Source organism: Schistocerca nitens, chromosome 6 (genome assembly GCF_023898315.1).
Source record: "Schistocerca nitens isolate TAMUIC-IGC-003100 chromosome 6, iqSchNite1.1, whole genome shotgun sequence".
Lineage (NCBI taxonomy): Eukaryota > Metazoa > Arthropoda > Insecta > Orthoptera > Acrididae > Schistocerca > Schistocerca nitens.
In genome coordinates this window covers 564,638,672-564,651,690 of record NC_064619.1, presented here as the reverse complement: position 1 = coordinate 564,651,690, position 13,019 = coordinate 564,638,672, and the positions used below count along the sequence as shown (strand labels likewise).

General features: G+C 45.8%; 1 pseudogene; it reads right to left on the bottom strand.

Moving 5' to 3' along the window:
* Nucleotides 1–12,585: 12,585 nt before the first annotated feature.
* On the bottom strand, nt 12,586–12,703 carry LOC126264072 (5S ribosomal RNA; annotated as a pseudogene).
* Nucleotides 12,704–13,019: the final 316 nt, after the last annotated feature.

Sequence of the window (13,019 nt, the reverse complement as noted above, 5' to 3'; positions counted from 1 at the left end):
CGAATCTTCTTCTCAGTGTATCCATTTTCCTTAAACAAAGCCATCAAATGTGCAATTTAAACTGTCCAGGCCGGAAATGGTATATGCTCTGTTACCAGAGTCGTAACGACGCCATTGCGTTAGTTGGTTCGAAGGGACCCCTTAGCATGCAGGTAGTGGTCTATGTTTATCGGCTTTAGATGAATACTGTATCCCAGAGTACCATGGCGTCCGGAAATGGCAGCCTCCCATTTCTTTCGACCTCCATGGAAATTTAATGCTGGGCTGAAGATAGTTGAAGTGTTCCAAAAATCTGTATCTCCAGAAGCACGTTGGTTGCAAAGCTCAAGTCCTCAGTGTCCTGTCCTCGACGTCCTCCACAAATAAATTGGTCACTATGGACGGTGAAAGACTATTCATAGTCACTTCATCATCCTGTTCAAAAATGTGGCTTTAAAAGAAAAATATGTCAGTACATGATGACAATGCTTCACCAACACGTCACCCAGTTTTTCGCTAGTCAAACCTAAGAGCTCTCCCAGAGGGAATCGTGTAAATAGAGATACCACATTAAAACTCACTAAGGAGCCAGCGTGTTAGATTTCAACCGTCGAATAAAATCCACCGAAATGTTTACAGCTAGCAACAAAAAAATGGCTCCAAGCACTATGGGACTTAACATCTGAGGTCATCAGTCCCCTAGACTCAGAACTACTTAAACCTAACTAACCTAAGGACATCACACACATCCATGCCTGAGGCAGGAATCGAACCTGCGACCGTAGCAGCAGCGCGATTCCGGACTGAAGGGCCTAGAACCGCTTGGCCACAGCGGCCGGTAGCAACAAATACGCTGTAAAATGATGTTAAATACTGTGCCAGGTTATAAGTTTGTACACCCAAATTACTGACAATAAGGGGAATGTGAAGCTCTTTCTTGTGTAACTGTGGCAGGCTATAAAACCTAGGAACAACGGCAGCAGCAGGATGATGTTTGCGTAAATCTTCCGTCAGTGTACTACTTTTTAAAAGTGAAAGACCCTTGAGCTAAATCCTTACTATGAAGTCACTACAGAGTCGTCTGTAAGCAGGGTCACTGAGTAGTGAATCAATTTTAAGGACGTAAACACAACATGTCAAAACAACCTTGACGTTCTCCTCGTCAGCTGGTAAGACTACTGTTTCGTAATCATTCCTAAGGGAATGAATAGCTGCTATTTTTCTGGGGAACTGATGTCATTCCACATTGGATGATCCCTACACAATGTGTAGGACACATTGCCTCATTTCCTTACTTCTTCCTCCTGGTCCCCAGGGAGCCTGTGTACTGCCCGTTCTTCAGAGCAGGTAAATTCTTTAACAGAAAGACTCTTTGAAGCGAGAGCCAAATTTATACCTTTTTACACCGCAACCATCCAACTCCTTATTTTAAAAATTAATCAGATCTCGTCGACGTTTATCCACTTGTGTCAAGGTGCTGAAACTTGTACAGAAGTGGGAGAAACTTCGGAAGAAGAAAAGAAAGCTGTCGAGTACACTCGCCTTCTTGCTGAGATCCCATGACAATGGTATTACTCCAAATTTTGCCATATTTTTTCATTTTATTAATAGCCAGAGAGCTAATGGAATTAACGAGCATACATACCAAGCACTCATTAGGGAAATCATTCTTTCTTTTTTTCTAGGGTTTCGTACATCGGAAAAAACAGAACCCTTATAGGAATACCTTGTTCACCGTCTGTCTGTCTGTCTGTCCGACTTTTTCTAAGGAATTTTTAGACTATAAAGTTTAAATTTATGTCACATTGAGGTTTATGGACCCTTGGCGATGTAAGCATACAAGCTTCTAAGGCGATTCAACCAAAAGATACGGCCATTTACGTTACATATTTAATGCCCTCAAACATACCGTTGACCGAAAACCATGAAATCTGACAAAAAGGGAGGTTCCCCGTACAGCCAAAGGAAAAAATCCGAAAGCTGTAAATTTGTGACAATATCGAATGAAAAAGATTGTTTTATCATTTCTTATCTGTCTCTCTGTCTTTTCGTCCGTCCGTTAATACCCTATTTTCTCAGGAATGGGTAGACGTATCAAGCTGAAATTCATGTCACATAGTAAGATCTATAGGCTTTATGCAGTGTTATGAGTGTAAGCCCGTAAGTCAGTGCAGCCAGAAGATACAGCCATTTACGTCACATATTTTGATACTCGCCAAATCTATCACTTGCGCCTTGTCCTGCGGGGAAGCAGGGTCGGCACATGGTTACCGGATGTGGGATGTTAATTTCACGGGGTGGCCGGATTCCCTGCCTACCGCCACCCCGTGCCCCCCCCCCCCCCCCCCCCTCCGGACGGAATCAGTGTACTCCAACTGTCTGCGTCGAGTGTAGATTGTGAAATAGTGTGAATGTGTTTCAAATGTCTGTGAGTCGGGTAACTGAGGAGGGACGTGGAGATCAGCCCGGTATTCACCTAGGAGGATGTGGAAAACCGCCTAAAAACCACATCCAGGCTGGCCGGCACACCGGTCGTCGTCGTTAATCCGCCGGGCGGATTCGATGCGAGGCCAGCGCGTTAGCACTCTCGGCTATCCTGGCGGGTTTTGATTCTCGCTCATCAGAAGCTGTAGAGTACTTCCCGTTGACCTAGAATCATGAAATTCGGCAAGAAGCAAGGTGGTTCAAATGGCTCTGAGCACTATGGGACTCAACTGCTGAGGTTATTAGTCCCCTAGAACTTAGAACTAGTTAAACCTAACTAACCTAAGGACATCACAAACATCCATGCCCGAGGCAGGATTCGAACCTGCGACCGTAGCGGTCTTGCGGTTCCAGACTGCAGCGCCTTTAACCGCCAAGAAGCAAGGTTTCGCAGTATAAATAAATGAAAAAAACGATAATTGTTAATTTATAATTATGTTACACGAAAAAAATATTTCTTTTGGTACTAGTTTCCGACGTCAAGCTTGATATTAAAACAGTCTTTGTCTCATTCAGGATGACTCGGTGGAAGTGAGACATCAAGCAAGGAATGACTTTATTGCTCATATGACGCGTTTCGAAATTTATTCATGATCATGTATCTAGGAATGATTACTGCTCGTTGGTATGGCTTTTCACGTACAACTTGAAACGCCATATCTAAGTGCAGTAATCGCTCCTGGATGGATAAATTCCAAAAAGCGTCATATGAGCAATAAAGTCATTCCTTGTCTGGTGTTTGATTTTTACCATTGTGACCCAGTAAGCCTAATTGGAAGACTACCGGTTATTACAATAATGGTCACTTGCTTCTTACCTAATTTTATGTCACATTTTTACTCGTATTATTGAAATTAAAACATTCTCGAAAATCTTGGAATCCCTGAATCGATATCTTCCCACTATCATTGTCGACAAAAGGCAAAACTAAGGAGATTCTCGATTCCTGAAATGGATGAACTGCCTATATGCTTAATTAAGTTTGTGCTCAGTCCTCCGTACGCGAGTCCTACCCGCACCTGGCCTATTTTCCCGTAGACAAGTGTATATTATTGCCAAAGATTGATTTTACTTCTATTTGGCCTTGTTATCGCAGTTTTCAAGAGATGTGTGGGATTGTACTGAGTGCTCCACATGGACACTATAGAACTGAGTCATAGGAGCTGGAGACCAGAAATTGAAGGCATTGTAAACGGAGCTCTAGAGACAAAATTGTAAAGCAACAAGACGAGACAATATGAGACATGAAGTGCTACGAGATCAGCTGGCAGTTAGCTACGTAGGATATTGCCAACACAATCGAAAACAAACGTCTGACTTGGTGAGAGAATCCTGGAAGAATGCAACATGACCTTCCAAAATATGCCACTGGAGTCCTCCGCGACAGAGAAAAAGAGGAAGACCCCCGGCTACATTAGAACAATGCAATTAGACGCGCGAAGCAGAACGGAATGCGGGTGGTTCTTATTGCCGGAACAACGGGTTTTCGGTTATATCGATTTTTCCCACGCCGATTTCACCTGACCGGTCAAAATGAACGGTTTCTTAAAGAATCGATTTTCGTTTTTTATTCCTATGATTTGATGTAACAGAAGTGGGAATCGAATAAACGTTGAAAAATTTTGACTCTCTCTGTTTCAATATACTCAGAATCAAGATATAGAATTAAATACGAAAATAAAAGAAAATTTAGTCGGTCCACCATTCGTTGGTTTTCTCGATAAGTGATAAGTGGTTGGATACCAAAAAAAATCAACAGTATCCTCCCATTGATTCCAATGTTTTGAAAATCTGCTGAAATATCGTGTTGTAACTGGGAACCATACCAATATCTGGGCACTTCGAATAATCAGTGGTAAAGGGTGAAACAGGAGGTTGCAGAAGTCTGTTTTTCGTGTTAATTTGTCCGTTTTCAATGGCAACAAGCCGATGAAACCATCACACACATACACAGCCAGTACATCAGCTACTTTTTGTTTTTATTGTACGCTATAAATTAATTGTTACTAAGTCTTTAATTTACTGCTGTTACCCTAATTTCTTTCTTCGTTTATTATTTCATATAAATGACAGACAAATCTTTAAACTTTTAAATCAATGTAAGCATTGTACTTCATTGCTACGTCACTTCGCAGAAATATTTCCAGACTAAGATTGATGTTGTTCTGCGGTAGAACGGTTGTCCAGCGGTGACAACGAGAAACGACCATATAGACCAGGCGGGGGCGTTATGTCTTGCACGCTGTATGTACTCGCGTACCTTAAACCACGACGCACGCCAACAGGGACAATTTTGTCTCAGCAATGTTGTACCAGTTCTTATGCCATGTGTTTGTTCCTCGTTTCCGTCGGCATTGTTGTTAAAATACCACTGGTCGCTTTTCCAATTTTCTATAACAAATCAATATTTCTAACCAATGCAGATTTATAATAAAAATAGGTTTGTTTAAAAACTAAACGTTTTATTAACTTCTGCTATGCCTAACAGATATTTCGTTTTTTTTCTCAGTTTTGGGTAAAACAAAAAATACACCTGTTATAACCGAGACCAAACAAATACCGAAAAATACCGGTTATTCATAACTAAAATACCGGTATCGGTTTTAACCGGTCGGTTTTTCCCATTCCTTTGACAGAACTATGAAGGAAGAGGGCTGGCCGGACGGCTAGGATAGAAACTTGGTTGTGAGGACGCCGCATGTTGAAGAAAGCTCGTAGAAATGTGAAGAAGAAGGACTTCATTCTTTCACTGAGTGCCGGAAACTAAAGCGAGAACGTATTAGATATCTAAATACACCGAAGAGTCAAAGAAACTGGCACATGTGACTAACATCGTGTAGAGCCCCCAAGACCACGCAGAAGTGCGGCAACACGACGTGGCATGGACTCGAGTAATGTCTGAAGTGGTGCTTGAAGGTAATGACAGCATGAATCTTGCAGGGCTGTCCATGAATCGGTAACAGTAAGAGGAGTGGAGATCTCTTCTGAACAGCACGTTGTAAGGCATCCCAGGTACGCTCAATAATGTCGATGCCTGGGGAGTTTGGTGGTCAGCGTAATACACTCCTGGAAATGGAAAAAAGAACACATTGACACCGGTGTGTCAGACCCACCATACTTGCTCCGGACACTGCGAAAGGGCTGTACAAGCAATGATCACACGCACGGCACAGCGGACACACCAGGAACCGCGGTGTTGGCCGTAGAATGGCGGTAGCTGCGCAGCATTTGTGCACCGCTGCCGTCAGTGTCAGCCAGTTTGCCGTGGCATACGGAGCTCCATCGCAGTCTTTAACACTGGTAGCATGCCGCGACAGCGTGGACGTGAACCGTATGTGCAGTTGACGGACTTTGAGCGAGGGCGTATAGTGGGCATGCGGGAGGCCGGGTGGACGTACCGCCGAATTGCTCAACACGTGGGGCGTGAGGTCTCCACAGTACATCGATGTTGTCGCCAGTGGCCGGCGGAAGGTGCACGTGCCCGTCGACCTGGGACCGGACCGCAGCGACGCACGGATGCACGCCAAGACCGTAGGATCCTACGCAGTGCCGTAGGGGACCGCACCGCCACTTCCCAGCAAATTAGGGACACTGTTGCTCCTGGGGTATCGGCGAGGACCATTCGCAACCGTCTCCATGAAGCTGGGCTACGGTCCCGCACACCGTTAGGCCGTCTTCCGCTCGCGCCCCAACATCGTGCAGCCCGCCTCCAGTGGTGTCGCGACAGGCGTGAATGGAGGGACGAATGGAGACGTGTCATCTTCAGCGATGAGAGTCGCTTCTGCCTTGGTGCCAATGATGGTCGTATGCGTGTTTGGCGCCGTGCAGGTGAGCGCCACAATCAGGACTGCATACGACCGAGGCACACAGGGCCAACACCCGGCATCATGGTGTGGGGAGCGATCTCCTACACTGGCCGTACACCACTGGTGATCGTCGAGGGGACACTGAATAGTGCACGGTACATCCAAACCGTCATCGAACCCATCGTTCTACCATTCCTAGACCGGCAAGGGAACTTGCTGTTCCAACAGGACAATGCACGTCCGCATGTATCCCGTGCCACCCAACGTGCTCTAGAAGGTGTAAGTCAACTACCCTGGCCAGCAAGATCTCCGGATCTGTACCCCGTTGAGCATGTTTGGGACTGGATGAAGCGTCGTCTCACGCGGTCTGCACGTCCAGCACGAACGCTGGTCCAACTGAGGCGCCAGGTGGAAATGGCATGGCAAGCCGTTCCACAGGACTACATCCAGCATCTCTACGATCGTCTCCATGGGAGAATAGCAGCCTGCATTGCTGCGAAAGGTGGATATACACTGTACTAGTGCCGACATTGTGCATGCTCTGTTGCCTGTGTCTATGTGCCTGTGGTTCTGTCAGTGTGATCATGTGATGTATCTGACCCCAGGAATGTGTCAATAAAGTTTCCCCTTCCTGGGACAATGAATTCACGGTGTTCTTATTTCAATTTCCCGGAGTGTAGTTTAAACTCAGAAGAGCGTTCCTGGAGCCACTTTGTAGCAATTCTGGGCACCTGGGGTGCCGCATTTTCCTGTTGGAATTGCCCAAGTGCGTCGGAATGCATAATGGACATGAATAGATGTGGGTAATCAGACAGGGTGCTTATGTACGTGTCACCTGTCAGAGTGGTATCTAGACGTATCAGAGGTCCCATATCACTCCAACTGCACACGCCCCACTCCATTACAGAGGCTCCACCGGCTTTAACAGCCCCCTTGCTGACATGCATGGTCCATGCATTCATGAGGTTGTCTGCATATCCGTTCACGTCAATCCAGTCGATACAGTTTGAAGGGAGACTCGTACGATCAGGCAATATGTTTCCAGTCATTAACAGTCCAATGACGGCGTTGACTTGCCCAGGCGAGGCTTAAAGCTTTGTGTCCAGCAGTCATCGAGGGTACACAGGTGGGCCATCGGCTCCGAAAGCTCATATCAGTGATGCTTCCTTGTATGGTTCGCACGCTGGCACTTGTTGAAAGCCCAGCACTGAAATCTGCAGCAATTTACGGAAGGGTTGCACTTCCGTCACTTTGAACGATTCTCTTCAGCCGACCGGAGTAGCCGTGCGGTTCTAGGCGCTACAGTCTGGAACCGAGCGACCGCTACGGTCGCAGGTTCGAATCCTGCCTCGGGCATGGATGTGTATGATGTCCTTAGGTTAGTTAGATTTAAGTAGTTCTAAATTCTAGGGGACGTATGACCTCAGAAGTTAAGTCCCATAGTGCTCAGAGCCGTTTTTGAAAGTCCCCATTTCATCACTACCTCGGAGATGCCGAGTCTCATCGCTCGTGTGCAGGCTGTAACACCACTTTCAGACTCACTTACAGGTTGATGACCTACCACTGTAGCAGCAGTAACCGATCTAGCAACTGCACCAGACACTTGTTGTTTTATATAGGTGTTGCCGGTCACTCCGCCGTATTCTACCTGTTTACATATCTCTGTATTTGAATACGGATGCCTATACCTGTTTCTTTGACGCTTCAGTGTAACTCGACTTGCGGAGTGGGGCGGGAGATGATGGACAAGCACCTCGCTGGTGGAGGACTTGCCTTGTGGTCAAAGAGTGCCAGATGGAACACTGCGGGAGACTGGTTTCTGGTAGCAGCCGGCCGCCTGTATCACCGATATGAGAGGAGTAGTAGCGGCGGCTTTGACGACGGTGTGGGGGAGAGGCCAGCGGCGCCCCCCGCCGCCCCCGCCACCCTCCGCCTTCCCGGCGGGCTCCCCCACGCCGGCTCATCACGCGCCCCAGCCACACTCGCTCTCTATCAGCAGATTGCACGCCGCTGCGATCCTCATGAAAAATTCGCAACGTTTGCGCTCGATGGGTAGGGAATTAGCGATAATTCTCTTAGCGCTGCGGGCGGCAGGGGCGTCCGCCGTCACTCACGGGCGCCAGGGATTGACAGAGCCGCCCCAGCCCTGAGAGCAAAAATGTGTCCGCCGCACACCTAGCGCCTGGCCACTCTCCCGGAAGTGCCGCCTTCGACTCCTGATATGACGGCGTCTGTCTATCCCGGTCGCTGTATCTTGCACCTCGTCGGCGGGCCACATTTCGTTACCACACGGGACCATCTTCACTATAGATCTGCACCTGGTCGAATACAGCGGTAAGGAAAGGGGGCTACAGTGTGAAACTTCCTGACAAATTAAAACTGTGTGCCGGACCGAGACTCGAACTCGGTACCTTTGCCTTTCGCGGGCCAGCGCTCAACAATCTAAGCTACCCAAGCACGACTCACGCCCCGTCCTCACAGCTTTACTTCTGCCAGTATCTCGTCTCCTACCTTCCAAACTTTACAGAAGCTCTCCTGCGAATCTTGCAGAAATAGCACTCCTGAAAGAAAGGATATTGCGGCGACATGGCTTAGCCACAGCCTGGGGGATGTTTCCAGAAGGAGATTTTCACTCTGCAGCGGAGTGTGCGCTGATATGAAACTTCCTGGCAGATTAAAACTGTGTGCCGGGCCGAGACTCGGACTCGGGACCTTTGCCTTTCGCGGGCAAGTGCTCTACCTTCTGAGCTACCCAAACACGACTCACGCCCCCTCCTCACAGCTATGCTTCTGCCAGTATATCGTCTCCTACGTTCCAAACTTTACAGAATCTCATTCCAGAAACATCCCCCAGGCTGCGCCTACGCCTCCACGATATCCTTTCTTTGTGCTAGTTCTGCAAGGTTCACAGGAGAGCTTCTTTAAAGTTTGGAAGGTAGGAGACGAGATACTGGCAGAAGTACAGCTATGAGGACGGGGCGTGAGTCGTACTTGGGTAGTTCAGATGGTAGATCACTCGCCCGCGAAAGGCAAAGGTCACGAGTTCGAATCTCGGCCCCCGCACACAGTTTTAATCTGCCAGGAAGTTTCATATCAGCGCACTCTCCGCTGCAGAGTGAAAATCTCATTCGGGATACAATATGGTTGGCAACTATCATCGTAAAAATGCTGGAAAGGAGCAGAAATGACTAGTGTACAAGTGAACTTAGTAAACAGATTATTTAACTTAACACATTGACTGCCACGTGAGTTAAATGTAGCTCACAGGAAGTGTTCTCTTCGGGCCACGTGAAGTAAATACAACTCACGGACATTTTTCCATTTAAAGCTCCGTGGTGCAGTTGTAACTCACAGGAACATGCTGTGACTCGGTCTTATTGTAGGTTATGGCCCCAATAACAAATCATGTTTGTGGCCTACGGTTTTCAAGAGCTCAAGAGTAGTTATTGACATTTGAATTAGTGAGTTATACGTATATAACTCACATACCTCAGTTGTATTGGACTATTCTCATTATTTACTTACTATTTAGTTTGACATATTACTTACAAAGTAGACTGCAAATCACATACAGTTTTATTTACATTCTTCAACTCTAGTTGCAACAACAATGAAACTGAAAAATTTGGATCATTCCACTTTGTTTCTCTAACACCTGTATGCACTGTGCTTTATGAAAAAACACTCTACGCAAAAATATGAGTCACAATTCTTACATTTCCATGCAGAATTAAATTTTCACTCTGCAGCGGAGTGTGCGCTGATATGAAACTTCCTGGCAGATTAAAACAGTGTGCCGGACCGAGACTCGAACTCGTGACCTTTGCTTTTCGCAGGCAATTGCTCTACCAACTGAGCCACCCAAGCACGACTCACGCCCTACTTCTGCCAGTATCTCGTCTCTGCGAAAGGCAAAGGTCCCGAGTTTGAGTCTCGGTCCGGCACACAGTTTTAATCTGCCAGGAAGTGTCACATTTCCATGCAGTTTGTTTGCATTTATTGACAGCTTGCTCTCGTCCAAATTCACTCTTCATTTTTTCGTAGCACACTGTACACCTACGTCTGGCTGCTCCCATGTTCAGAGCTGCACAGTCTGCAGGTAATGCGGTGGCTTTGGTGAGAGATGTCTCAGGCTCATCGGTATCTACTTTATGGAGTAGTCTCAAAGTCACTTCCTCTTTGAATTCTGTGATTGAGATCTTGTTGTTGTTGATGTATCGGAAAATCACATGAGCATTCACCAGTGCTGACCCTGTCAATAATTCAGTTGCAAGCTTCTCGTACCATTTCACACCCTGTTTTAGACAGTGTGAGTACAACTTCATTTGGTCAGAAAGATCTATAAAAGACTTTGACTGATTATAGTCAATTATCATTGGTGGTTTTTTTCTTTGTGCCCTTCCTGGTTTGAAATTCTGCTTCTTGTTCTCCGTGAACAGTACTCAGCATCAGAACTTCCCTCTTATCTTTCCATTTCAGTACTACTACACTTGTGGTACTTTCCTTTGCTTTGTGTTCCCCCTTCTTCAGTTTTGCCTGTACAACATCTTCAGGATTCAGTTTTCTGTTTGATATTAGAGTACCAACTAAATGTGTTGATTGTTCAAGAAGCTGGTGTGCCGGGTTAACACTAGTTTAAAAATTGTATATAAGATTCTGCCCTCATTTAGTAATCCACTCATAAGGCTCATAACAACGGAATTGGCAAGAGGAACATCGGGATTCGCATTCTTCCCACAGTAAACTTTCATATTCCAGGTGTAGCCACCCTTCAGACAAAATCTGACCAATTTAATTCCGAATTTATAGCGCTTATTCTCTATATACTGAATGAAACTTCGTCTTCCTAGAAATGGCACAAGTGTTTCGTCAATGCAGACTTCTTTCTCCGGCGCAACTGCACTATGAAATCTCTGCAGTAATTTATCAATAAGAGGTTGAATTTTGAATAAGCCGTTTCCCGGTGGGCGCTGGTTGTTATCGGAAAAATGCCACATACGTAAAAGCAGTTCAAAACGATTACGTAGCGTAATATTTTTTACAGTGTTGTGACAGAGCATATGTCTTGACCCATAATTTGGAATCCTCGGCATTACATTGAGTGACATCCATAACAAAAATCCTAAAAATTTTTCAATTTCAGTTTTGCCGACATCAGTCCACTTTTTCAGTCGTGAATTAACAGTTACTGAATGACTTTCTAAGACTTGTTTTGCGTACGAATTGGTTTGTTGAGTCACATATTCTAAAATTTCATCAGTTACAAAATATTTGAAGAAATCGTATGGCGTTTTGCCTTTGCGAGTTAGTGCAACAGAAGCATTTACAGCAGAACTGGAATGAGTAAATGTAAAGTTTTTCATATTTTTACCCGTAACTGGCCGCCAGACAATCTCATTAGAATTTGTTTTAAGTGTGTCATCTTCTTTTTCAGAACTTTCTGATTTTACCCTTACTTCAATTGAACCTGAATCAATTGCAGTAGTTATGGCACAAACACAGTTAGAGGTGCTTTGTTGCCTGGTTCTTTGACTGAATGTGGACATAAAACTCTTCTTCTTACCTTCACTGATGTGATTCCATCATCAGAACTTCCGGTTTCGCTTCCGGTCTCCTCTGGTAAAAATTTGTCTGAGCTATCACCAAATAAAGACACAGACTCTTCATCACTTACGTCCATAACTTCATCTAAAAGCTCCTGTACATTCCTTTGTTCATCTTCATAACTTCTACGAGACATTTTCTTCTGCCACCATATCACTTTGTTACGGAGCAAAAAAAATTGAATAAAGCATGTAGCAACAATGCAGGAAAGCAATAATGAAACTGTACACAAATAATGCTGTGGAATGAAAAACTGACAGTAGTACAAACCTAAAATTATTAGCGACATAGCAAATAACACACCTGGTACCTTTAGTTTGGGGCCATGTGAATCATATATAACTCTCACAAAAAAAATTAAAAAAGGTACCAAAATGCCATATTTTTACTTAACAAGTTTAATTGGTGCCAACTAAAGCAGGATATTGAAAAAAAGTAAATGGCTCCAAAGGTCGGTAGCCCAACTATACAATGGCCGTCAATGTTAAATTAGTAAACAGATTATGTAAAGCTCTCCGCCACCAGGCCACAAGTTGCCCATCGGGACCATCCGACCGCCGTGTCATCCTCTGGAGAGGATGCGGATAGAAGGAGCGTGTGGTCAGCACACCGATCTCCCGGTCGTTACGATGGTTTTCTTTGACCGGAGCCGCTACTGTTCGGTCGAGTAGCTCCTCAGTTGGCATCACGAGGCTGAGCGCACCCCGAAAAATGGCAACAGCACATGGCGGCCCGGATGGTCACCCATCCAAGTGCCGGCCACGCCCGACAACGCTTAACTTCGGTGATTTGACGGGAACCGGTGTATCCACTGCGGCAAGATCGTTGCCCAAACAAACTATTTAACTTAACCTATATTTCTGGAACCATACGAAGAGACTACAAATAGATCAGAAAGAAACGGAGTCCAGTTAGTGAACAGCAACAGTGATCATACTCTCTGAACAATGGTGTCGCATCGAAGATTCTCCAAGTGGGTGAGTGGCTGCCGCTGACCGTCCTGTACTGCAGCAGCAACGGGCGTTAGTATTCGAGAGCCGCTGGAGGCATGGCTCAGTACGCGAGCTCCATTCGGTCCGCCGGATCCCATACAACCGTGATCGGCGTCAGACAGAAGCTTGCAATTCCGTTGCCAGCTATGATGGC